This window comes from Gorilla gorilla, chromosome 11, assembly GCF_029281585.2.
Source record: "Gorilla gorilla gorilla isolate KB3781 chromosome 11, NHGRI_mGorGor1-v2.1_pri, whole genome shotgun sequence".
Lineage (NCBI taxonomy): Eukaryota > Metazoa > Chordata > Mammalia > Primates > Hominidae > Gorilla > Gorilla gorilla.
In genome coordinates, this window is record NC_073235.2 from 67,659,132 (window position 1) to 67,682,928 (window position 23,797).

The 23,797-nt window shown below is 35.9% G+C and overlaps 1 protein-coding gene across 4 annotated transcripts in view; it reads right to left on the bottom strand.

The window, feature by feature from the left end:
* SCN3A (sodium voltage-gated channel alpha subunit 3) overlaps window positions 1–22,366 on the bottom strand; it is a 116,925-nt gene extending 94,559 nt beyond the window's left edge. For all 4 annotated transcript variants that reach the window (XM_055380245.2, XM_055380244.2, XM_019022785.4 and 1 more), the window contains exons 1-2: window positions 22,099–22,366; window positions 4,489–4,686 (exon numbers count right to left, since the gene is read on the bottom strand). The gene's annotated coding sequence lies outside the window, so the exon portion shown is untranslated. The remainder of the gene's footprint in view (window positions 1–4,488; window positions 4,687–22,098) is intronic.
* Between the last annotated feature and the right edge of the window lie 1,431 nt (window positions 22,367–23,797).

Consider the following 23,797-nt stretch of genomic DNA (forward strand, 5'->3'; position numbering starts at 1 on the left):
TAGTTTGATGCTACTGCATTGATTCCTGCTAAAGCATTAGCAGTTTTAGCACATGCCTATTGCTTTATCAGTGCAAGTGCCAAAACAGTGAAAAAAGACAAATGCCATTTTGGTATTATTACGAAAGTAGTTTAGAACTCAAAGCTCCCACACAAAGGGCACCAGGAATCCCCAGTTGTCTAAAATCTATACTTTGAGAACAACTGCCCTAGAAGAAAGCAGTTAGACACCACTCAATAGTCAAAAGAAGAGAAGTAAAGGATCTGACTATAGCTCTGGTACCAAAAGGCATGGACTTAGAAATCAGAACTGGATTCAAGGCCTGACTCTGCTGTGTTCCTGAAGCTTTTTTATTCTTTATAATTTCCCTAGCTGTACAATGGAGATAATCATAGTTCATACTTTATAGAGCTAATATAACATTTAAATGAGAAAATGAACCTAAAGGATGAGCACAGTGCCTGGAATACATTAATAGTAGGCCATCAATAAGTTAGGGAGAAAAACCACAGCCAGAAGAGTGTATTTAATGCACAAGTATAGGAGAGAGAAAAACAATGAGATTTTGTGACTGACTTGATAGGAGATGTGAATTAAAGTTATAGGGTTAAGCTCACTTCCAGGTTTCCAGCTTAAGCCACAAATCGACATTAACACAACAGAGAAATGGAGGTTTGTAAGGCATGATAATAAATTCTGTTTGGAACCTGTTCAGTTTGAGATAGCTGTGAGACATCTGGATATAGAATTAAAATATGGATCTGAGACTCAGAAAGCTGTCTGGGCTCGGGTAAAGTTGATTAAGAAGTTACTGGATGAGTCTGGGCATGGTGGCTCATGACTGTAATCCCAGCACTTCGGAGGCTGAGGCAGGAGGATTGCTTGAGCCCAGGAATTCAAGGCTGCAGTGAGCTATGATCTTGCCAGTGCACTCCAGCCTAAGCTGCAAAACAAGACCTTGTCAAAAAAAAAAAAAAAAAAAGAGCAGTCACTGGTTGAAGCTGAAGCTAAGAATATTCATGGCATTGCTTAAGGAAAAAAAGTGAAACGATGATGAGTGAAGAGTCAAGACTCACACAACTACCAATTTTTAAGTAAAGGGAACAGAGAGGATGATATACAATGAAGTTAGAACAATTACCTAGATGCCAAAGAGGAATTTCCAAGATGCTAATTAAAAGACATACCTGGGATTTAACAATTAGTCCAACTCTCTGCCTGTAAAATAAATGAAGAACAGTCCCAAAGAAGCTAAGTAATCTCTAAAATGTCTACTGACAAACACAAATTATGACTTTTTCTATTATAGTTGACATATTTGTCTTGAATCTTACTATTATATGATTTGTTCTAAAAGATCTAAGCTGTATATAAATAACTACAGAAAAATAGATTTGACTAGTTCATTTCAGTTTCCTAGCCTCACCTATCAGTGTACTATGATGCTAACATAATCTTATGAAAGTACTTGAAGCCAGCCAATACAATGAGTACAAGACTAATATTTGTTAATGAATCAGAATCTAGAAAAATAGCATTGTAAACATTTCAGATATGCTGTGGTGTTACTAAGGAAAAATTTATTTTTTTCCATTAGTCATGGCCTATGGGTTCTCATCTTGCCTAATTTTCCAGAACAGCAGACAGTTTGGCAAATTGTATTGGTCCATAACCTGTAGTATTAGTAGTGTCTCTCTTTCCCTCTCTCTGTCGGGATTTTTATGATTGTGTTGCAGTCAAAATCGATTAGTTCTGGTCTGTTTCCATGGAAACAAGATTGTGTCAGAAGGCTGTAAATTTTTCATCTTTATGGATGGAAAGTTGCTGTATGTCATACAACTTGAGATAGCATTAAAAAAATCTGTAATGTATTTTCACATCTTTGAGAAGGAGAGTGTGAGTTGCTGTGGAGGACTGGGTCCATTACTGAGATGGGATGCTGTATTTTCTTGGTATCTACAAGAGACTATTATAGTAAGGGTATAATGTAAAAGACAAGATTGACCGATGAACTACCTGTTGAAGAAAATTAGTTATTTTTCCCAGTGAAATTTTCACTGAGAGCTAATGATTGTCTGTTATTTACCATATATTCTCAGGCAGCATATGCACCCAACAGCATAAGATTTATCAAAGGCATACATAGAGCACTCAGCACATTATAATGATAACCACTGGACACATTCCAAGGCAGAATTAAACACTATTTTCTATAATTTCAGTAGTTTTGAAATAACACCTTAATCAGGGGGCTGTGAAGATTGAATAACAATAAATAAAATTCTATTGAATGATTACTATATCTCAGACACTGTCATGCCATATATGCATGTTAGCCCATTTAATCACTGTTACAATTTCATGAGGTTGATACCATTAATATTTCCACTTTAGAGATCAAGAAACTTAGGTGCAGGTAGACTAGATAAGACAAGGAGCCAAGATTTAAACCTGTCTAGTTCAGAAAAAAAAAAAAAAGCCTAGGTACCTAAGCCTGCAAAATGAGAAGATTCTTGATGTTTGCTGAAACAAAATCAGGATAAATCAGCTACCTTACTGGGAGGTTACTATGTATAAAGCCCTGTGTCAGGAATGAGTGGTATAATCTAAGAAATGTAGCAATATAGTCCTCATCTTTATTTCCACATAGGAGATAAAGCAAACAGGAATGAATTAATAACAAACATAAAACCCACGTCTACTTTCACATGTATGCTACACACTTTGGAGTTATTTAATGATAAATTAAAAACCTAGGCTAGCTTCTTCTATGTCAGGTACCTCTTGCTCTCAGTGTGTTGTCAAGGAAATCAGCATTACTATTAGTCAGAATAAATCTATTGAGAAAGTAACTCTACAGCAAGGGTATCACTACATTATAGCCAAACACAGATGAAATCTAGACCTTCTTTATGTTATTGTTCTGTTTCTATTAGCTAAACACATGATTGCCAACATGTGTTAACTATTTAACGAGATGATCTATTTCTGTTTTTCTGTACCTGGACTCCATGTCATGGCTCTGAAAAAAAAATAGCTTAGTAAAAAAAGCATGGGTTCATCTCTATCTTCAAGATAATTATCCTGGAACTAATTAATTTTTAGGGGTTGATATTTTCTGTGGCTTCGTCCTTATCAGATAGTTATTAGCTTGAAGAGATAACTGCTAACTAGTAACAAAAATTAAGTCAACATTTTAAAGGACAAATCAGCATCATTGGATTTATTATCTCTTTAATGTTTCTATTAAATGCTTGCAAAGTAAACTGTGTGTTTGACCCCCCAGTATTCATTCCATTCCAGATGTTTCCTTCAAGTCCCTTGCCCATCTTTGTTTAAGGACCAGGTATATGATCTAATTCTGGCCAAGGAAAGGTGAGGGGACTTCAGTCAAGTCATTGTTTGTAAAAAGTTTCTTCACTCCCAAGAAAGAGAACAAAGAGAAGATAGCATTCTCTGTCCTCTGGACCCTTTTCTATTGGGATGGAATACATGGCACTACTTCAGCCAAATTAAAACCAGAAGAGATGCCAATCTGAGAGCAAAGCTGACACACTGAGGGTGGCAGGTCACAGAGACATATTTACCCCTGGGCCTTTGATGGATCACTCAGCTCGTGGACCTGAACAACCTCTGCACTGCTTGTTCTGTTCAATAAACATCTTTCTTGACTAAGACAGTTTTAGACAGTTTTTCTAGTTAGTTGCAGATGATACACCAAATAAATAAATAGTCTTTGGTCAGTTCAAAAACTTGACCAATTCAGAAGCCAGCTCACAACCAAGTACTCACCACATATTTGGATGACCTTTACCCCATACAGTCAGGTGAGCCATAGATCCAATTACCAAATAAATATAATAAAATTTAAAGTAAATACAGTCCAGGGTAATTTACTAAATACACAGGATGAATGTCTCTCTTAAAAGAAAAATATATAAAAAACTGAGTTGCTGGGCACGGTGGCTCACACCTGTAATCCCAGCACTTTGGGAGGCTAAGGCAGGCGGATCACGAGGTCAGGAGATCGAGACCATCCTGGCTAACACGATGAAACCTCGTCTCTACTAAAAATACAAAAAACTAGCCGGGCTTGTGGTGGGTGCCTGTAGTCTCAGCTACTCAGGAGGCTGAGGCAGGAGAATGGCATGAACCCGGGAGGCAGAGCTTGCGGTGAGCCAAGTTCATGCCACTGCACTCCAGCCTGGGCGACAGAGAGAGACTCTGTCTCAAAACAAAACAAAACAAAAACTGAGTTAATCTCTCTTTCTTACATCAATAGCCTTTGGCATCATTCCATTCCCTAAGGTCATCTGTGCTATGTCTCCCTGTATGTATTTGCCTCTTTGGAAGAACAAACTGGTAGAGGAAGGAAGAAAACACCCCTCTGCCTTCTTTTGGTCCTGATACAGCTGTCCTTGTTAAATAGTAGAGATTTTAGTTTATTTTCCACAAAAACAAACTTATACCCAGAAGTTGTTTAGTTACCTTAGATAGTCACAGCACCTTTTTTCCGGAAAAGCTCCAGATCCCTTCTGTGAATTATCTCATTTATTCTTACAATATCCCTAGAAGAGATTCTTTGCTCCTTTCCCAGTAAGCCACTCTACTATGAATCCTTGACAGGTATCTCATCCCTGTCAAACCTTGATGTGGCTTGGCTTCAGTTTTCTTGCTCCATAATCTCTGTAGAAAGAGAATACAGGTGAAATTAGCCTATAATCTTTGACATTTGGCATAGGGGTGCTCTGGCTCTGTGTCTGGGTTTTATTCCTTTTTTTTTTTTTATAGCCCTGGATCGAGAAAGCAAGGATGATGCAAAGCAAGATATTTGACCCTTGTTAAAATGATGCCCTAGCATGATTTAGGAAGAATGGGACCAGGAACCACTGCCAGGATCCTAGGGTTGGGACAGGGGTGCTCCCCCTTCTTTGGCAGCCTTGATCCATTTAGTCTTTCTGAAGGCATGCTGGCACTCCTGAGCATCCTTCTGTTCTTCCCTCTTGCTTCCTTCTCTCCTCTTCCCTCCTTACATCTTCCCCTTTGCTTCTTTTCCTCATACATCTCAAAGACCAAAGAGGTAGACTAGTGGAACACGTGGTTCACATTGGTGTTTTAGGTCATTTTCTAGTTCCTTCTCCTCTCCACCTAAAACCCAGTTTGATTGGCTTACTAAAATAAGATAAATAAACCCATTTAGTAGCTTATAAGAGTATATTTTAGACAAGCTGAGGTAAAAAGCCAGCATGCTAAATATTAACCTAAATGTAATAACCAGATGTCATACTCCTTTCCACTATAACCAATAGCAATGGCTTAGCAGAGTTAAACCAATAATAATTATTTCAAAGGGCAATATATATAATTCTAAAATCAGTAACTGACATTTAAAACAATATTTACTGCAATTCATTTATACAATGCTCATAAGCCAAACTAGTCATGAATTCTCACCAGTAAATTTCCCTTGGCCACTTACCATAACAAAAAAACATTAAATCTCACTTTTACAATTTTATACATGGTCTATAAAATCTTTGTCTCCAGATGAACTCTCTCCTAAGCCATCATTTTTTTTCTCTGTTCTGTTACCAGAGTGATGGTTTCAAAACACATATCCTACCCTTGTTCAAATCTGTCAGTGGCTCTCAGTGACTCAGAATCACTTTAGCAAAGTATGGAAGTGCCTTCATGATCTGGCCTCTGCCTCTCTTCTCTTACCTCTCACTAAGTGGTAACAATAACACAAATGCTAATAATAATACCCATAAGTCACACCTTGCATCAGAAATTGAGCAATAGATTGTTACATAAATTTATAATTCTTCAATAAATGTTAGTTCCCTCTACTTCACAGCCACAAGCTTAATAAATGTTATTTCACTTGTCTTCATAGTACACAGGTAACTAAGTTTTAAATACTTTGACCTTCAGCCTGAGCTATAATGAACATGATGTTAAGTATGTTAAATAACCAAAACATCAATTTAAATACATTTTTAAAATATTTGAGAGCTTTTTGCTGGGCTGTGGAGGGGGATGAGGAAGGGAGGGCTGGATATCGAAGAGGGAATAAGGAGGAGCAGAAGGGTGGAGTTTGAAAAAGCATCCCAGAAGTTTCTGATTTGCTTGAGTTATCTTTCTTTTTCCTACCGTTATGAAAATTACTGATTTACAGATTGGAGAAAATATATTTTATGGCCTTGGCTTCAAACAGGAGAGAGTATTTTTTTTTTTTCCTTTTTCAATCCCAAGTATCCATGGGAAATCGCAGTGATTCCTGCATGTGGATTCATACTCCACTTTAGGCCACATACTTCAAACTGCGTTATATCTTAATAAGAGTTGCATCTCACTTATTTTTAAAAGCAGCCCTGGCTTACAAATTAACTATTATATAAAATTGGACTCTAAGCAATTCTGAACTTCAGTGAGCATAAGAATCACCTGTGCAGCAGGGCACGGTGGCTCACGCCTGTAATCCCAGCACTTTGGGAGGCCGAGGCGGGTGGATCACAAGGTCAGGAGTTCGAGACCAGCCTGACCAACATGGCGAAACCCCCGTCTCTACTAAAAATACAAAAATTAGCCAGGTGTGGTGGTGTGCACCTGTAATCCCAGGTATTCAGGAGGCTGACGCACAGGAGAATTGCTTGAACCTGGGAGGCAGAGGTTGCAGTGAGCTGAGATCACGCCACTGCACTCCAGCCTGTGTGACAGAGCAAGACCCCATCCGCCCCACTTCAAAAAAAAAAAAAAAAAAAAAAAAAAAAGAATCACCTGTGCTACTTGTAAAAGATGCAGATTTCTGGATTCAATTTCTGGAGATTCTGCAAAAAGTAGGTCTGAGGTAGGGCCGAGGGATCTGCATTTTTAATACACTCCCTAAGTGAGTTTTGTGCAAGCGATGCATGGATGACTATTTGAGAAAGGATGCTCTAAAGGAATGAGTAAAGAATATGATCTGAGTGCTTTTGGCAATCAAGCCTGGAATTTTGCTGTAATGTCCCCAGTAACTAAGAAAAAATTGAAGCATATTGGATCACACGAATTTTGTTCTATTTTAGGAAAAAACAAAACAAACACATTTCCTAAAAGTTGTATATAAAAAGCAAACATTTTTCAAGAACTAAACTGAAGGGAGGAAAGTTTGTTTAGGATATAGTATAAAGGACATGAGGCAACATGCTCAACAGACATCTTAAATTTTATTTTGCACAGATGCATACAAGATGCAAAAAAGTCTTTCTCTGATGGTTGCAATTAGTTAAACTAAGTGAATTTCATTTAGAAGGTGATGAGATAAGATGGTCCAGAACTTTGCTTTCAGATGACCTAATACATTTATTGGATCTGGAGATCCCCCAAAAACGGTTAGCCTGCATTTGAAATTATCTTAATAAAATTTCAGCATTTTAGTAATTTAGGAGAAATTCTTTGGTTTTCAAATAAGGAAGTGATAGCTCAAACAGCATGATAGAAATTTTACCCTAAAAATGCTAGATGTCACCAGCTGAGGAATTTTAGACAAATTAAATCTTTAATTTTATTTTTCTTAAGCCGTTTCTACTTAGTATTGTTATTAATGCTTATGCTAATATCAACAATTGAATATTCTAGAGGCAAGTTTGTATCCTCTTTTGTGGTTATTTTAGTTTATCCTGAAAATTTATTTATCCTTTAAGATCTTCTAGTTCCCAGTGTTGTAAAATTTTTGTCTTACTATGGCTCCATTATTTTTTAGCATCATTTTGCATCTTTACTCTTTATCTCTGGCCATGAATGCAACTTTATTTTCTTTCAATTGTTTTATCTTCCTTTATACTGATGACATGATATACCTGCTTCAGAATTTTTCAGGTTACAACCATTTGTGTCATGCAGTAGGCTGTAAAATTCTGGCTGTTCAGCATTTTGCACAAGAACAGAAGCAGATCCAAAGGTGGTCATGGAGGAACTCACAGCTTTGCCATGAGGAAGGGACAGCTTTCCATCTAGGTGGGAATGTGGTTGGCTTTTCAACCTCTGTGATGAGGTAACAGTCTCAATTACCATCTGCTCACTTGGTTTTAAGACTTCAGGTCCCTATTAAAGAGGTAACTTCAAATGGGCAAATCACCAAGATATTAGAGGGTGAAATACTGAAATGTTGTCTAGGAAGCCAAGTTGTCCATTCATTTCTTGGGGAGCTCCAGAGATTCTCCTTGTAGTAACTTTGATCACCTTCGTGGTGGTTCATGTTAACTTAAAGTCTGAGACTTCTTTCTTTGTGTTGTATAAAGTTCATTTCTTCCTTTAAAAATGTTGAGCTCAGGAGGCTGAGAGCTAAGTGTACATTTTGAAAGAGTAAATTCATTAGCCTACAGTCCTTAACAGATGTATCACATACATTTTCTCCATTTTCCTTGTCTTGAGATTCCTATTGCACAAAGATATATATATATATAACTTTATATATATAAAACTTTATATATATATAATTTTATATTTATATATAACTTTATATATATCTATATATATAACTATATTTATATAAAACTTTATATATATATAACTTTATATATATAAAAAACTTTGCATCACTTTTTAAAAGAGGTGAGATATAATAAATAAAAATCAAGTTCCTCTATGTGATTTAAAAGGCTTTTTCATTCTTTAGCATGATTCTATACTTCTTATAAACCATTTTTTTCTCAAGGACTATACTTAATTTTATAATAAAAATAAATATTAAGAAATGAACTTGGAAGCACTGTATCCTAACATTGAAAAGAATCTTTCAGGCCATCTAGTTTCATCAACCTAGTTTAAAGCAGTGGTTCTCAAAATTTAGCATCAGAATCACCGGGCTAACTTCTTATTAAAACACAGCTTTCTGGGCTCCACCCCAGGTATATATGGCTGGGACCCAATTTTGCATTTCTAACAAATGCACAGATAATGCTGATGTTGCCAGCCCAGGAACCACACTTTGACAATACCTGGCTTATTGAATCCAGGATTTTACATTTTTTTTTTTTTTTTTTTTTCAGGTTAGAAACATGTATACTGGGCATATCACTTTCATTTTTGCAGTTTCTTAAAGATGACAATCATAGCTTCTTCAGTCTCATTTATTTATTCATTTGATGCCCTATGGTGTAATTTCGCTGCACCTGGAACCTTGAAATGATTTACAGCAGTATTACACAGAAGCCTGCAATCGCTTTCAGTCTCCCTGCTGCCAGCCTGACTCCCATATAGCCTGTTTTTACCTCGCCTGTCAGAGTGATCTGAGAACATAGAAATCGAATCATATCATTCCTCTGCTCAGAAGCCCCCAGAAGCTACCCAGAAAAAAAGTCCCAAATCCTTACAATTGCCTAAAAGGCCTTATAATCTGTCTGACCTTTTGGTTATCTAGTGGAAGGCACCTCCTTCTATTCTCCTCCTCCCTCAGTTCTCTATAGCCTAACTGGCTTCCAGCTGTCCTCTGTACCTGGAAACACACACAGACTATTCCCTTATTCCAGTATGCTCTTCCTCTAGGAAGCTGAATGACTAACTCTTTTATCTCCTTCAAGTCTTGGCCAAAAGTTTACCGTCTTAAAGAGACCTGCTCACACTTCTCCTCTAATCTCTTACCCTACTCTGATGTTTCCAAGTCACTTATCATTTTGTTAGGTACTATATAACTTACTTATAATGTTTATTATTCATTTTATGTCTCTCCTGGATAGCACAGAAACAGCACAGGGGCTGGAATATTTGCCTTTTTGGGGTCTATTTTCACCAATGAATCTCATGTGTCTAGAACAGTACACGCACATAGTAGTGCTCAATGAATACTTTTTTAAATCAATGAATTATTTAATTTTGGTTTCTGAAAAATTTAGTAGTTTTTTTTTTAGATTTATTATTTGGAAATTCAGCCCAATCTTTAGAAACTCACATATTCTATTTATGGCAACGTATTTTATAATAGCAATGTCTAGAAAAAATGAAACCATCCACTAATGGGGTATTGATTAAGTAAATCAGATAACTTTGTTTTGTATTATATAGATATTAAGATGATAAAACATAAAAGGACTCAATATAGGAAAAACAAAGTCAAACTTTATAGGCACTATATTTATTAATTATGTAGCCTTATTTAATCTAAATCAAAATACATACATTACAATCCTCTTTACCTCAAAAATAATTATATAACTATGCCAAGTTTACTAGACTCTCTTGAAAACAAAGCAAATTGAAGACTGAATACTTTACCTAAAGTATTTCCCACTCTAAAATATCTTAGAGAAGTAAGAATGATAATAGAGAACAGTGATTAAGCACTGGTCACTTATCAGGGACTGATTACTTCATTTAATATTCATAACAAATATATAAGATAAACATGATTGTTGTTTGTATTTTTTAGATAAGAAAACTATAATGTTCAGAGGGGACAAGTAACTTGCCCAAGGTCACATGACTAGTAAATGTTGCCATCAAATTCTATAATTTTTTCTTTGGGAAAATTAATCAAAACCTCTCTACAATGATCTTACCAATGAACTTCTCCAGCTACATCTTACATACTCTGTATATTTCCATTCCTTAAAAGACCCCAGCCTCTGACATCTGGCGTTCAAAAATGTTCACGCTGTCTGAAATATCATTGCCCACCAACTGTCACCTCTTAAAATCCTACTAAAATTTTTACAGTAATTATATATATTCTATCTTCTGTTGTTATTGAAGATGTGCCTTATTGCTTCTACATTTATTATTAAATTCCTTGAGGAGAAGGATGTATTGACTACCTACCACAGTAAGCAGGGCATTATCAGATATATGGTGGATACAATTGCCCAAACAAATCTTACAAACATTCTGTCCAATGTGGTAGCCATTGACCACATGAGGAACTGAGCATTTGAAATGTGGGTAGGTGCCAAATTTCAAAATGATATTTAGGACATATCATCTTAAACAAAATATATCATTAATAAAATCAATCTTATTGTTTTCTTTTTTGATATTAAAATCTAGAACATTTAAAATTACATACATGGGACTCATTATATTTCTAATGCACTGTGCTTTTTTCAGATATACCTGTTTCCTACTCCATCACTCTCCTCCAAGGGATCAAACCCATGAACAAATGCATGAATTAAGCAAGAGGCGAATCCCTTATTCTGAGATGTTCTACATGGGGGAGGGGGCTGTCTCTGGATCAATAGTTTTTCTATTTTATGTAGTCAGGTTGCTGCTTTTGTCTTTTGGTCTAAGAAACACCATAGTGAAAAAGCTACTTGGTCCATAAGTGAACATTCTCTCTCTGTGTGCGCAGTGGAGCAGAAACCACATGCAAATCAGAATATAACAGCATTACAGGAAGCTTTCTATTTTGAAGTACATTGGCAACATGACAAATATAAAGCAAACAGCATTCTCCGAACAATCCTTGATCCCTTTCCTACCCCAACATCAGCCATAATAGACAGCCCTATGTGTTGCCCTCAGCCACATGTCTCCTACTGCTTGCTGGTACCATGTGCTTTAGGCAGTTTCTTTCCAGGCAAACACAGACTGTTTACTGACTGTAATCAAAATGACAGCGCACTGTTTTCACAACTGAATGTTGAGAGTCGATTGCCTTTTTCACTTGGCAACCTGAGGAAAATTGAGAACTGGGAACTTGAGGTATGACTTACATTACTTCAAGATGGCGGTGTTGACTACTCCACATGTTATCTGCGCTCCTTTGAGATTTAAAATACAGAGGATTGGGATTTGTCTAGCTCAGAGCAAAGAGGTTTTAATCACTGCTTTCAGATGGGTGCAAATGGTAAACCACACTGGAGCACAGGATGATTTAGGTATGTCTGAAGTTCAGCTGCCATTTGATTCTTTATCAGCAAAAAACCAATCACATAAAGAGGCCTTCCGGCCGGGCGCGGTGGCTCACGCCTGTAATCCCAGCACTTTGGGAGGCCGAGGCGGGCGGATCACGAGGTCAGGAGATCGAGACCATCCTGGCTAACACAGTGAAACCCCGTCTCTACTAAAAAATACAAAAAGAAAATTAGCCGGGCGTAGTGGCGGGCGCCTGTAGTCCCAGCTACGCGGGAGGCTGAGGCAGGAGAATGGCGTGAACCCGGGAGGCGGAGCTTGCAGTGAGCCGAGATCGCGCCACTGCACTCCAGCCTGGGCGACAGAGCGAGACTCCGTCTCAAAAAAAATAAAAAATAAAAAATAAATAAAGAGGCCTTCCCCACTAAGCAGGCCCCTTAGGTACACAGTTATAATGTTACAGAGTGGGTCACTCCAAGATGGTGCCTCAGAAGATAATGCAATATACTAGAAAAACATGCCCCTGCCCTATCTTTATTAGAAATGAGATTTAATGAAAAGATAAGAGAGAGGAAAACAGAAGGAGAGATATACAAGTTGCAAATCAGACAAACTATTCTAGACTTGTCTCTGCTGTCACTTGTGTGATATATTGAACACTTGAGATCTCAGATGTTTAGTGTTTGTGTGAGTAAAAAAGAAGGGAGAGGTGGGAAATTGACCAATTAATTTGTAGTACCTCTTTTATCACTAAAACTCTAGTTCAGTGTCCAGACTTTGGGACTCTGTACTAGGCTTACTCCAAATGTTTGTCCCTTCTGAGAGAAACTTTTGAGGGTATAGCAATACCCTTATACCCTGAACGTGGGTCACTAAACCTTATATAAATCATGTCCCTGAGGTAGGTGTGTCACATCTATTAGAGAATATATTCATTTTTAGAAGACTTTAGTGAACTAGATGCTTGCATAGGTCCTCTGCAGGCCAAATTTAAACTGTTTCTTGATAAATAAATAATATAAATGCCTTGAGTAGAATATAACTTGAAGATCAGTTGCTGAAAAGAACTATCCCTTGAATCCTTTCTAACTCTAGATATTCAATTTTGTACACATGACATCTTCATGAAATGGTAATATAAAAAATCTCCTACTGAGAAATTCCATACAAATTGCAGTTAAAAGAAAAACCTAGAAAACTTTAAGTCTTGTTTTCAGTGAAATATGACCAGTCACTTGGCCATATCTCCCCCAAAAAGGGCCCTTTGAAATAAAGAAAAGATGAAAAAAAAAAAAAAAGTCTTTCCTGGGATCTGAATTCAGGACCCAGAGAATCTGTGTTTTTCCTTCAGGCTCTGAGCACATCATTGGCACCAAAATAGAGCAAAGGACTGTGTGCACTGCCCTGATTTAGGTGTGGATGATGCCACTTACTGCAGCGGGGAATGCAGAGTAAAAGGTCTCTGCACATAAGGACAGGAAGGGGATGCTGCTCAGTGCTCAATTCTTTTGAGGCTAAAGGAGATCCAGAATTCCACAGGTAAGAGAAAATTATATATGATAAAAAATTTTGTTTTAAACAGGGATTGTAGCAACCAAACTGCTGAAGACTGGCGTGGTCTGTCTGTCTTCACCCTCCAGAGGATAGAGGACCTGGTAAGTAAGAAACTGACTAGTGAGGGCAGTAATCCTGAGGAGAAACCTAAGAAGAGGTGAGAGGGAAGATGCCAGGAGGGAGAGATGCCCTGCCGTGTGCCAGGTGTGCCACCTGAGCTGTCTCCTCAAGGACATGGAGGATTCAGGATCCTGATAAAATTGCCAGTGCAAAATCAGACATTGAGTTCACTCATTCTTCAAGTGTCACTCCTCTTTAAAAATTAACAGACTTTTTTTAGAACAATTTTAGGTTTACAGAAAAGTCGATCAGAAAGTATTGAGTTCCCACATCAAGTGCCTTCTTTAATGTCTTAAATATCTGTCTTCAAAATTTTTATTGAGAAATAAATTGAGAGAATAAATAGAAACTATTTTGTTAAGTGTGAAACTTCCCAAATTTAGCTTTCTTGAGGGATGTGTATTGTTGGGGGAGAGGAGGAAGTGTATTATTTTCTGATTAAATTGATCTCACAGTGTTTTCTGAACTGGCACCACTATCATAGATTTAATGGGATATTTAAAAGAAAGGTGTCTTACAATGACAGGATAATTTTAAGATACTGAGTAGAAAACCATTCCTTACAAATGCATAAGAGGGAGCTGACTATTGTTGTTTTCATGGTGTATCTTAACTCTAGTGTTTATTTGCATGAAAATCTGCATCTTGATTTGGATGTGCTCTGCCACTTTTCATTTACCTTCATGCTTTACCCTTTCCTTTTCAAAATGTTCAAAGTGCTTTTGAATAAGGAGTTGGAATGTTTCCTCAAAAGAATCTAGCTAGTTCTTACAATTGTCATCATGTTGGTAGAGGGGAATGGTTATATCAACCATAAATTATTCCCCCTCTGCACTGATTGTGTTATTTAAGGTGACCCTTCTTCATAAAAGCATTCCTCCCCTGGTTCAGGCTTTCATTCTTATCAATATCTCATTGGTTTCTTATTTATATTTTCATTGCAGACTTCCCAAATACTTTGTGTATAAAGGTTGGATTTTTTTTTTTAATAAATGATCCAATCCCAATGAGAGGACACAAGCACTGTGTCACACACATTCATCATAACCCTGGCCTCGAACATGATAACTTTGCAATTCCTTGGCCAGTATTTCTTCTGTTTATCACAGAAGCACCAGCGACCTGCCTCAAAATGTGGATATTCTCATCTTGAGATTTAACAGATATTTTCTATTATGATAATCATTTTGCTGACCACATTGGCAGAATGTTAGAGATGGGTGAAGAAAGCATAGTTAAATACTGATACTAAATGATGATCCTCTAGAGAAAAGACTTTAGGATATAATCTTCTCTGAAGGACCTGTAGAGGATTGCCCTCTCTGTCTCCTACCCAGCTGTGGGAAACCAATCTGGAACAGCAACTGGGGTGTTAACCCAGGAAATGTCTCCTTAAAAGCTGACTCATCTTAGGAATGAGATTCTTTTTAAAAAATGCAGTTAATTATTAATTTCGCTCCACTATTAGATTAATTCACTTCTTTCTCAGATATACCATTTTCTGAAAATATCTTTTAAAATGCATTTTGGCTTTAAAAAATATGTTCGTTTACAGAATCTGCCTTTCCTCCAAATCTGCCTAAATTGCACTTTTAAAAAATTAAAAATCAAAGTGTTTTGCTTCCAACTGATGATTTGGAGATTCAAAGAATATCTTTCAGTAGACCTACTCTTATCTGATTATTCAAGACTTAGTTCTCCAGATAGCAATTTGTAAGTAAGAAATAAATCAGTGAGTGAATGTATAGTTGTACAAACTTAAAGTTATGGATGCTCAGCTCCAAATGTGTACATTGTTTGTATGGTTAGCTTGCAAAATATACCATAACCAGTAGCTGAATCAACTTTCAAATATCATTGGGATAACAAATTAACAATTTCAAATGTAAAATTATTTAAACACATAAATAAATGCCAGTGTGTTCAACCAAGGGAGATATGGACACAAGTGTATTTTTTGTTGCTTCCTTAAGTATTTGCATAATATCTTTACTTAACACATGCCCGCTGGTTAGCACTTTGAAATTATTTTGAAAAGCATTTGTCAACTATCTTTCACTTCCCTAGCCAAGTTTTCATTGGCTTCTGTTATTTTTCTTTGTCTTTCTCTAGTCAATTGGTTTTCAAACCTGGCTACACATTTGAACTACAATTGCAGAGCTTTTAAACAAATATTGATACCCAGATTCCGCCTCAGAGAATCTGATTGAATTGGTTGAAGGTGGAGCCAAGCATTGCTCTTTTTTAAGTTTTCCAAATGATTCTAATGTGCATCCACAGCTGTGGGCCACTCTGTGAATGAGCTGGTAATGTTCTACCCCATTTTGTTTTCTTTCAGTATGTTTGCATATCTCTTTCTCTTTAGCTGTGTTTTTTTTTCTCCTGACATTTTTATTGGTGAGGTCCTATAAATCTATTTTTTTCTTTTCTCATTTTGCTTTTTTCTTTTTTACCTCCTATTTACTGGCCAAGAAGTTCTCATTCCAGGTATATATATTTGATTTATATTCTTATCCCATACTATTCATGCTTTATGTCAGTGTAACAGAACACAATATGATGGTGAATTATATTTTTGCCTGTTCTTCCAAAGCTAATTTAATAGTTTACATTAATTTTTGGTATAAATATAAAAAGATCAATAGTAGAAACTAAGGCCATTGTCAAAAACGGATATTAAGGAAGGATTTATTTTAAATGTAATTATTATTGGCTATGACAAAAGACAATAAAACAGTTTAGAATTTTGAGACCATACAGGTCTCAAGGACATGTATATATCATATCAATAGTATTTTTCCCTTTCAGAGGTAAAGGACAGCAATGTGTTTGCCCTAAATTTTAAACTTTAAAAACAAATTTCAATAGTATTTAAAGAACAGAGTGGAAGTGGGACTATTACATATTGCAACAAACAACATAGCAGAAACAAGATATCACTAGCAACAGAAAATAGCAATAGAAAAAAAAGAAAAAAAAAGAATCAATGCTGCTAAGTATTGTGGTGATGTTAATATTGGGAAGAAAACTAGAAATCAAGAAGGTAATGCTTAGATTCAAGGATTTGAAATGAAACAGACTGAGCCTAGACTAGGAGAAAAGGAATCGGAGTGCCAATGTAGCTGTGCTTCTAAATATGGTCAACAGGTTTCCTCTCCATGCGGTTTATTTTCCCCAACTGGCGAAAATACTGGTTAGCTTGGCAAAAGGAGAAAAAGAAACCTTGCAATTCCTTGGCCAGATCCTGCCTACACATGTGTTTTATTGAATCTATCTGGTATTATAAATAATTTGAAATAGATGATTCCATTTAACAACAGAGGGAAATATTTACTAACAATTTGGATTTTTCAGCTTCTTCAGGGAAGTCATTTGATGTAACAGTCTCCTAGCAGTGAGAAGGCGTTTTCCATTTTAAGAAGGGCATGCATGCACTTTCTAGTTCCTCAGGCCCAACATGAATGGCTTTACTGCTTTCTCTTACCTACTTTGCCCATGTAGGATTTATGTTCGTTTCTTCTAGAATTTATTATTTAAGGTCATGACCAACCATTATATAAATTCCATGAAAAGAAAATGCTCAGAGTACTTGGGAACATGTTTAGTTAGGCATAATAAAAACAACTTATATGGAGAAAAATAAATGTCACAAGCAGAAACACCAAGGAGACAGAGAAACTAACAAACAGGCGACTAGTCCTCAAATAGAGGCTTAAGCCCACAAAACGTGTCCTATTAAACCTTATGCAAGAATATGTTGGACTCTAGACCAGAAGCGCAATGTCACTTGTTAGAAATATGAATTGGAATTTAGTGAATTATTCCAGTTCAAGCTCTTTCTTGGGAAAGGAAAAGGACAAAATGTTCTGTACAACCAAAGTAAGAATAAAGTATATTCTGAAAATCAGGAGATTAAAATTCCCAAAAGGGAGCTTCTTGGCAGAAAATGGTCAAAGTTATTTAAAGAGTGACTTTGAATTCACCCATTGAATAAAACAATATTAAACCACTATTTAATAATTAAGGGACCATCATTTCTCTAACTTTGCTCCAGCACAGAGTTTAATCACATGAAGGGCTCCCTATATGCAGTCTCCAAAAAAATGAAAACCTAATTCAATTCTTACAGAAATAACTCCAGATTTCATAAGGTTTCTCTGACTAAAACCCCTGAAAATTCATTTATACAACCACACCCAGCATATGTTTACATGTGCTGTATTTTAATATTGTAAACTTGCTTGCAAGTTACTTTTCAGTTGTTCTTTATTCATAGATCTTGGGTAAAACCTTCTTTAAAGTTCTTTCCAGAATGTCCTTTATCATTTCAAATCCTTACAGGAAAGAAGTGGGATATTAAAAAAAGTAATAAAAAAAATACTTGGCACATTGAAACTTGTGGTATCCAGTTAAGTAGGTATTCATATAAATTTTAAAGAATTATTCTACTTTAACAAATTATATTTCTGATGTAGATTCAGATTTTAGGTATCCAAAGAGCTGGTGCCTATCAGGAAGTTAATAAAACAAAGTATGTCTGTGCTTAGTAAAAGAGCAATATTTTATTTATTGCTGTATTATTAAGAGGAAACACTATTCTGCTCCGAAATAGGTGTCTGCACTTGTTACATCCCATTAAAATATAAACAAAGAATGTGTTAATTTCATCCCAGAGGGAAAAATATTTTCAGGTAAAGCTGAACTAAAACAGTAGCTTCTCAATCAAAGATAAATGTGTGAACCGACAATATAAAGCAAGAATATGATTTTCTTTCTTCCAAATTTTCTAACTACCTCAAGTTACAATTGTTCAGTCTACCTCAAGAAGTAATTCAGATGTCAGGTTCCATATGGATTTGCCATGAAAGTTGTTTATAAGGTAAAACGTAAGCATGAAATTTTGAAAATGAAAGCAGTTAGAATTAAAATTAATCGAAAATTTAAAACGAACCTAAAAGTACAGAAATAGAGTTAAGTAATTATATTTCACTGGTAGGTGGGTAACTAATCCTCACAGTTTTGGAAAACTGGTAAAACAACCATTAATATTAAGGTGCGAATGAATAACATATTTTTAGGTGACAAATGAAACATGAATTCCCAACCTTCAGTGAGTTCATGTTTCTATACATAAATGAAAATCAGAAAAAAGTAATCTTCACAGCTACGTATGTAAAGAAATATCACTATATAATCAAGTGTTCATTTCTTGGTGAAAAAAATCTTTAAATGCTTATTCTTATGGATGCTTTTAGTTAACATCAACCCTAAAAATAAGAACTCGTAAGAGTTGGGAGTGACCTAGAACTGAGAGACAGATAAGCAACAAATTCCAAGCACCGCATTTGTCTAGTTGAGAAACACTACCCTCATATTTTTAAGCCTCCCAAGCTCTTAGCCCTCTCAGATCTGCCTAATCAAGAGTCCATTAAGTCATCTTGGCTGCCATGAAGATGAAGCTGACAGCGCAGTTACTTGAGTCAGTTTAAAGAGGCCTAGGGTGGTTGAAGGGAAGGATTAGGAGGCCTGGGGTGCTGAAAGGTCATCCAAGTTCTAGCTCCCAAAGACCCCAGTAGCACACAGCTGTCAGGAGCACGAAGCTACACTTAGAAACAACCTTTGGAGGAAAGCAGGGATTTTGCAGTCCATCAACCATTCATCAAGCACAATTTGCCTTTCCACATCTTATTGTACCGTTAATAGAATTGAAGCATTAGAGAGTTTGTGAGTTGATCACATAGCAAAGACTTTCCTGAGATTTAGGTTCAGTTATCTGGTGGTCTTAGTAGAAATTACTTGGCATTTAAATGTGGTTTTGGTGAAACCTAGATTCCCTTTGTGAATCTTTACAGAAACTTCGTCTAACAGGTATATCCTCTTAAGGCAATGTGAAATAAGGCCCTTTGCCTCTATTTTCATAAGAAGAAGAAAGTTTTGAAGTCCATGGTAACATATTGGGCATAAATAACTGTCTTCTGGAAGGTATTATGAGTTCTATAAACTCTCCAGGAATTGCCTGGAATGTTAACACTAAGTGATATTATTATAGGTACACAATTGTTGTTGTTTCAGCAAGGGCATCCTTCCAGGATGAGAATTATTCACTTTTCAGGTACATAATTATTTGGCAGTTTTATTCTATCCTTCCTGTTGTGGTGGAAGATATTATATCACCAGCACTAACGATAACAATAATAACAATGATGAAAATTTATGCCTTTATGTTTGTCCTGTTCCTTTTGATGTGAGTTAGGATGGCAGGGAGAGAGAGGAAGGAGGTTCGTAATCATGTTCCAGGATCTATACCAAGCACTGAACAGACATTATTTTAGTTACACAATCCAGTAACACAGGCATTATTATTCCTATTTTAAAGATGATGTAATAAAGGCTCAGAGAGTTTAAATAACTTGTCAGGTAATAGTGGCCATAAAATGTAACCTGCCAAGCTCTTGCTCTTAACCACTTCTCCATGTTGTTCCCTGCTTGTTTCCACTACAGAAGGAACTGGCCAAGAAACGCCCCTATTTCTCTATTTTACCACTTTCATGTTTAGCACATCAATCATAATTTACAACTCAGTGAGAGTCAAAGTTGTATCTTAATTAAGCTGAGAAACCAACTGAAGAAAAATCCAAATAAATGAGGATCAGAAAATTTTAAAAACAAAGTATTCTTATACAGCTTTGATTCTAATTTCCTTCCTTTGTAGGCAAGGAAAATGCTCTTCAGTGATACTTGGGGTATTTTCTGAGACAACAAAACTCACTAGTAGCAGAACTTGAACCAGATCCCAAGACTTTCAGCTCAGGGTTCAACCTTTTTATCCTCAGTACTCAAATAAATCACAGCATTTTTCTCAACTTTACAAATAAATCACCACTACATTCTTTTAAAGAGTAAGTTATTCAAATGTGTTTGATATATCATTTAATCAAAGCAGGTTTAATTTCCGAAATTTTTGAAAGAGCGCATTTTGTGAAGTGAAGAACTCTGTGTGTATTTGCTTTTTCACATGGTGACCACATGTATAGATGAATAACTAAGAGACTGTTGCAACTATACCAAGAAAAATAAAAGCTAACATTTGGGGCCAAAATTAAGCATTCATTCATAAATGTAAACCAGTTCAATCAAGACCAGCTCTGATGCTTACTCAGAACAAAGTTACTCACATTTAGTCACCTGTAGAGAAGCATGGTGTGTACAATACACTCAAGTTAATTAACAGCCGTTTTTGGGAACCCTGTCCAAAGAAATAGTTTACCTTATATCCTATGGTAGGAATTCTTCTGAAATAGACAAGACCCAGGGCTCTCCTCTCAGGCAACCACTATTTTGAAATGTTTTTGGGGGGACTATTATTGCTACTCAATGTAAAATATTAAGTGAGATGTCAATATTTTTCAACATATCATTAGAAATTACAGTTTGGAGGCCTTAAGTTCTATTTTTGAAGCCCTTTTAGCCAGTACTGACTGGAAGCCCTGTTGAAATCAGAAGTCTTCATTTCATATAGGGCACACTCTATTTGGAGTGAATGTGATGAAATGTTTCCATGCAAATTCCTACAAGCACTTATGCCTTTATCTTTGTCCTCATAAGCCACATTATACTACCTGTTGTGTATTTTAAAACACTGTATGATTTTTAAAACTTATCTTTCAATTAATATGTATAGATTTTCTGTCAATAATTTCTTATTCTAATTATGTGGTGGCTAACTGAATGAAACATTTATGGTTATGATATAGAATATTCTAAATACAACTACAGACAATATGGATCATAGATAAAGTAAATTATTGTTTTATGGCTCCAGTGGTTCTTCCTGGTAATTAATAAAAATAAACAGTTATTAAATATATACAGAAAAACAGCAATCTATCAAGCTTATAGAACAATTAAGAATATATAATAATCTTTAAATCAATAAATTAAAAGGTAAACATTTAATATAAAATGAATATATTAAAGGATAAAGAAGTAGCATATTATGGAACATATAGAGATTATTTTATTTTTTGAAGGTTCAACCTCTTTTAAATGGTTAGTATTGGTGTTCTTTTCTCTATGAAAACAGATTTTAGAGAAAAATGATAGTGTGTTTCACAAAGCCAAACACCTCTATATTGTTATGACTCCCTATATGCATGGCCTCTCTAAAGCTGTTAAATAAAAGACTAAAGCACAAGAATGATAGTTCCAATTTCACTATACATTTACATTTAAAAAATACTGGACACACTGGGCATTTAAATAGATGACATACAGCCAGGAAACTCATTAGACTAGCTTTAAGTATAATAAAAAATATTTTTTCTGAATACGATTAATCATAAGCATCTACAAAAACACAAGACCATTGATGCCTAGTATGTACCATAAATCACCATTTCCAGACAGGCTCTATTTTCTTTGAAAGATAAAGAAATAGTAAGCAGTTTACACATCAAACGATGCCTTTGGTTCCTGTAATTTACATTTAAACAACACTGGGTTAAAAATAGCAGCATGAAGATGATTTTAAAGTAAGGAAAATGACCTGGTAGCTAGGTTCTATGGTGCAGATAATGAAATGTTTTGTCAGCTTACCTGATAAAACAGAGCCTTATGAATTACAGCATAACAAAGCCCAGCATCCAAGATGGTTAGGGTATAACGTGTCTTCCTCTGCAGCTGTTCAGCTTTTTTTTTTTTTTTTTTTTTTTTTTTTTTGACCACAGAGGTTTACAAATTAGTTACAATTTTTTTTCTTTCTTTCTCTGTGGATAAGAAAACAAAGAGACCTTTCCAGAATCCTCTCTGCTTATGCCTCCGCTTCCTGTTCTGAGATTCACTCTATGGTACCCAACATATATCAGAAAACAGCTTTGAGGAAAAAAAAAAAAAAGAAAGAAAGAAAGAAAAAAAGGCCGATCGCACTCAAAGTGGTACCGCCATCTACTGGCGGACACACACAAAATTGAGCCAAAGAAAAAACATTCCCATTATCCTCTGTCACAGGGAGGAAAGTAAACCTGCATGAAGCATAGGTAGTCATGAAAGTGCCCCAAGATGACAGTAGAGAGGTGATGTGAGCTAAAATTTCCCAACACACTAAAAAAATGTAACTTATCTACTACATATAAATATGTATCAGACCTTTTACATATTCAGTTATTTGCATCTCACTAATTTTTTTAAAAAATTTTATCACTTTGTTGTTTTGCATGATTGTTTCACACATAAACTACTAAAATTAAAAGATATATAAATTACTGTTTGAAAATTAGGTTTTAAGTTTACATTACCCTTTACGTGTAGAGTTTTGCAAAAGCTCCCTTGTGGCCTGCTCTGGTATTTTGAAAACCTTTTCTTTTCCTGGGATGAATTATTTTCAAGGTGAGGAATTTGACTCCTTAGAGAACAGTGTAAACACATACTCACTGATAGTATTTTTGTGTTGCTTTCTGGTAAAACATTTGCAAGAAATATCTAAATGTAGAAAAATATTCTATACATCAGTGAACCTAGCTAATGTAGACGTTTGGATTATTTTGGTGTGTGTGTATGACAGCAGGAACAGTGGAAATTCATCTTAAATGAGGTAATGCAAATCAATGATTTATATTATGTCTTTAAAATACTTTTAAAAGGCCAGGCATGGTGGCTCACACCTGTAATCACAGCACTTTGGGAAGCCAAGGCGGGCGGGTCACCTGAGGTCAGGAGTTTGAGAAAAGCCTGGCCAACATGGTGAAACCCCATCTCTACTAAACATATAAAAATTAGCCAGGCATGGTGGCATGTGCCTGTAGTCTCAGCTACTTGAGAGGCTGAGGCGTGAGAACTGCTTGAACCTGGGAGGCGGAGGTTGCAGTGAGCCAAGATCCTGCCACTGCCCTCCAGCCTGGGTGACAGAGAGACTCTGTCTCAAAACTAAATAAATAAAATAAAAGACTTAAGAAAATATATTATTTATTAGGATATTGAAGCACAAAATACATAAAGAAAATAAAAATAATCCATCAGTTATTAAGATTTCTCAATCCAGATGTATGTTATTGTTTCATCTGACCTTTCATATTTACTTTAGAGCAAACAACTATGATTTTGTTACAGTTTATCGTCAATTAAATGAATACATTCATATTGACAAACCCACTGTATGGATGGACAAAAATGATGTCAAGTGTTATATTAGACTTGAAAAGACACAGAGAGAAACACACAGTGCCTGCCATAAAGGAGCTCATACAAAGAAGAAAAACAAATATAGCTGATACCATATTTCCCAGCCATGTGTTCAAGA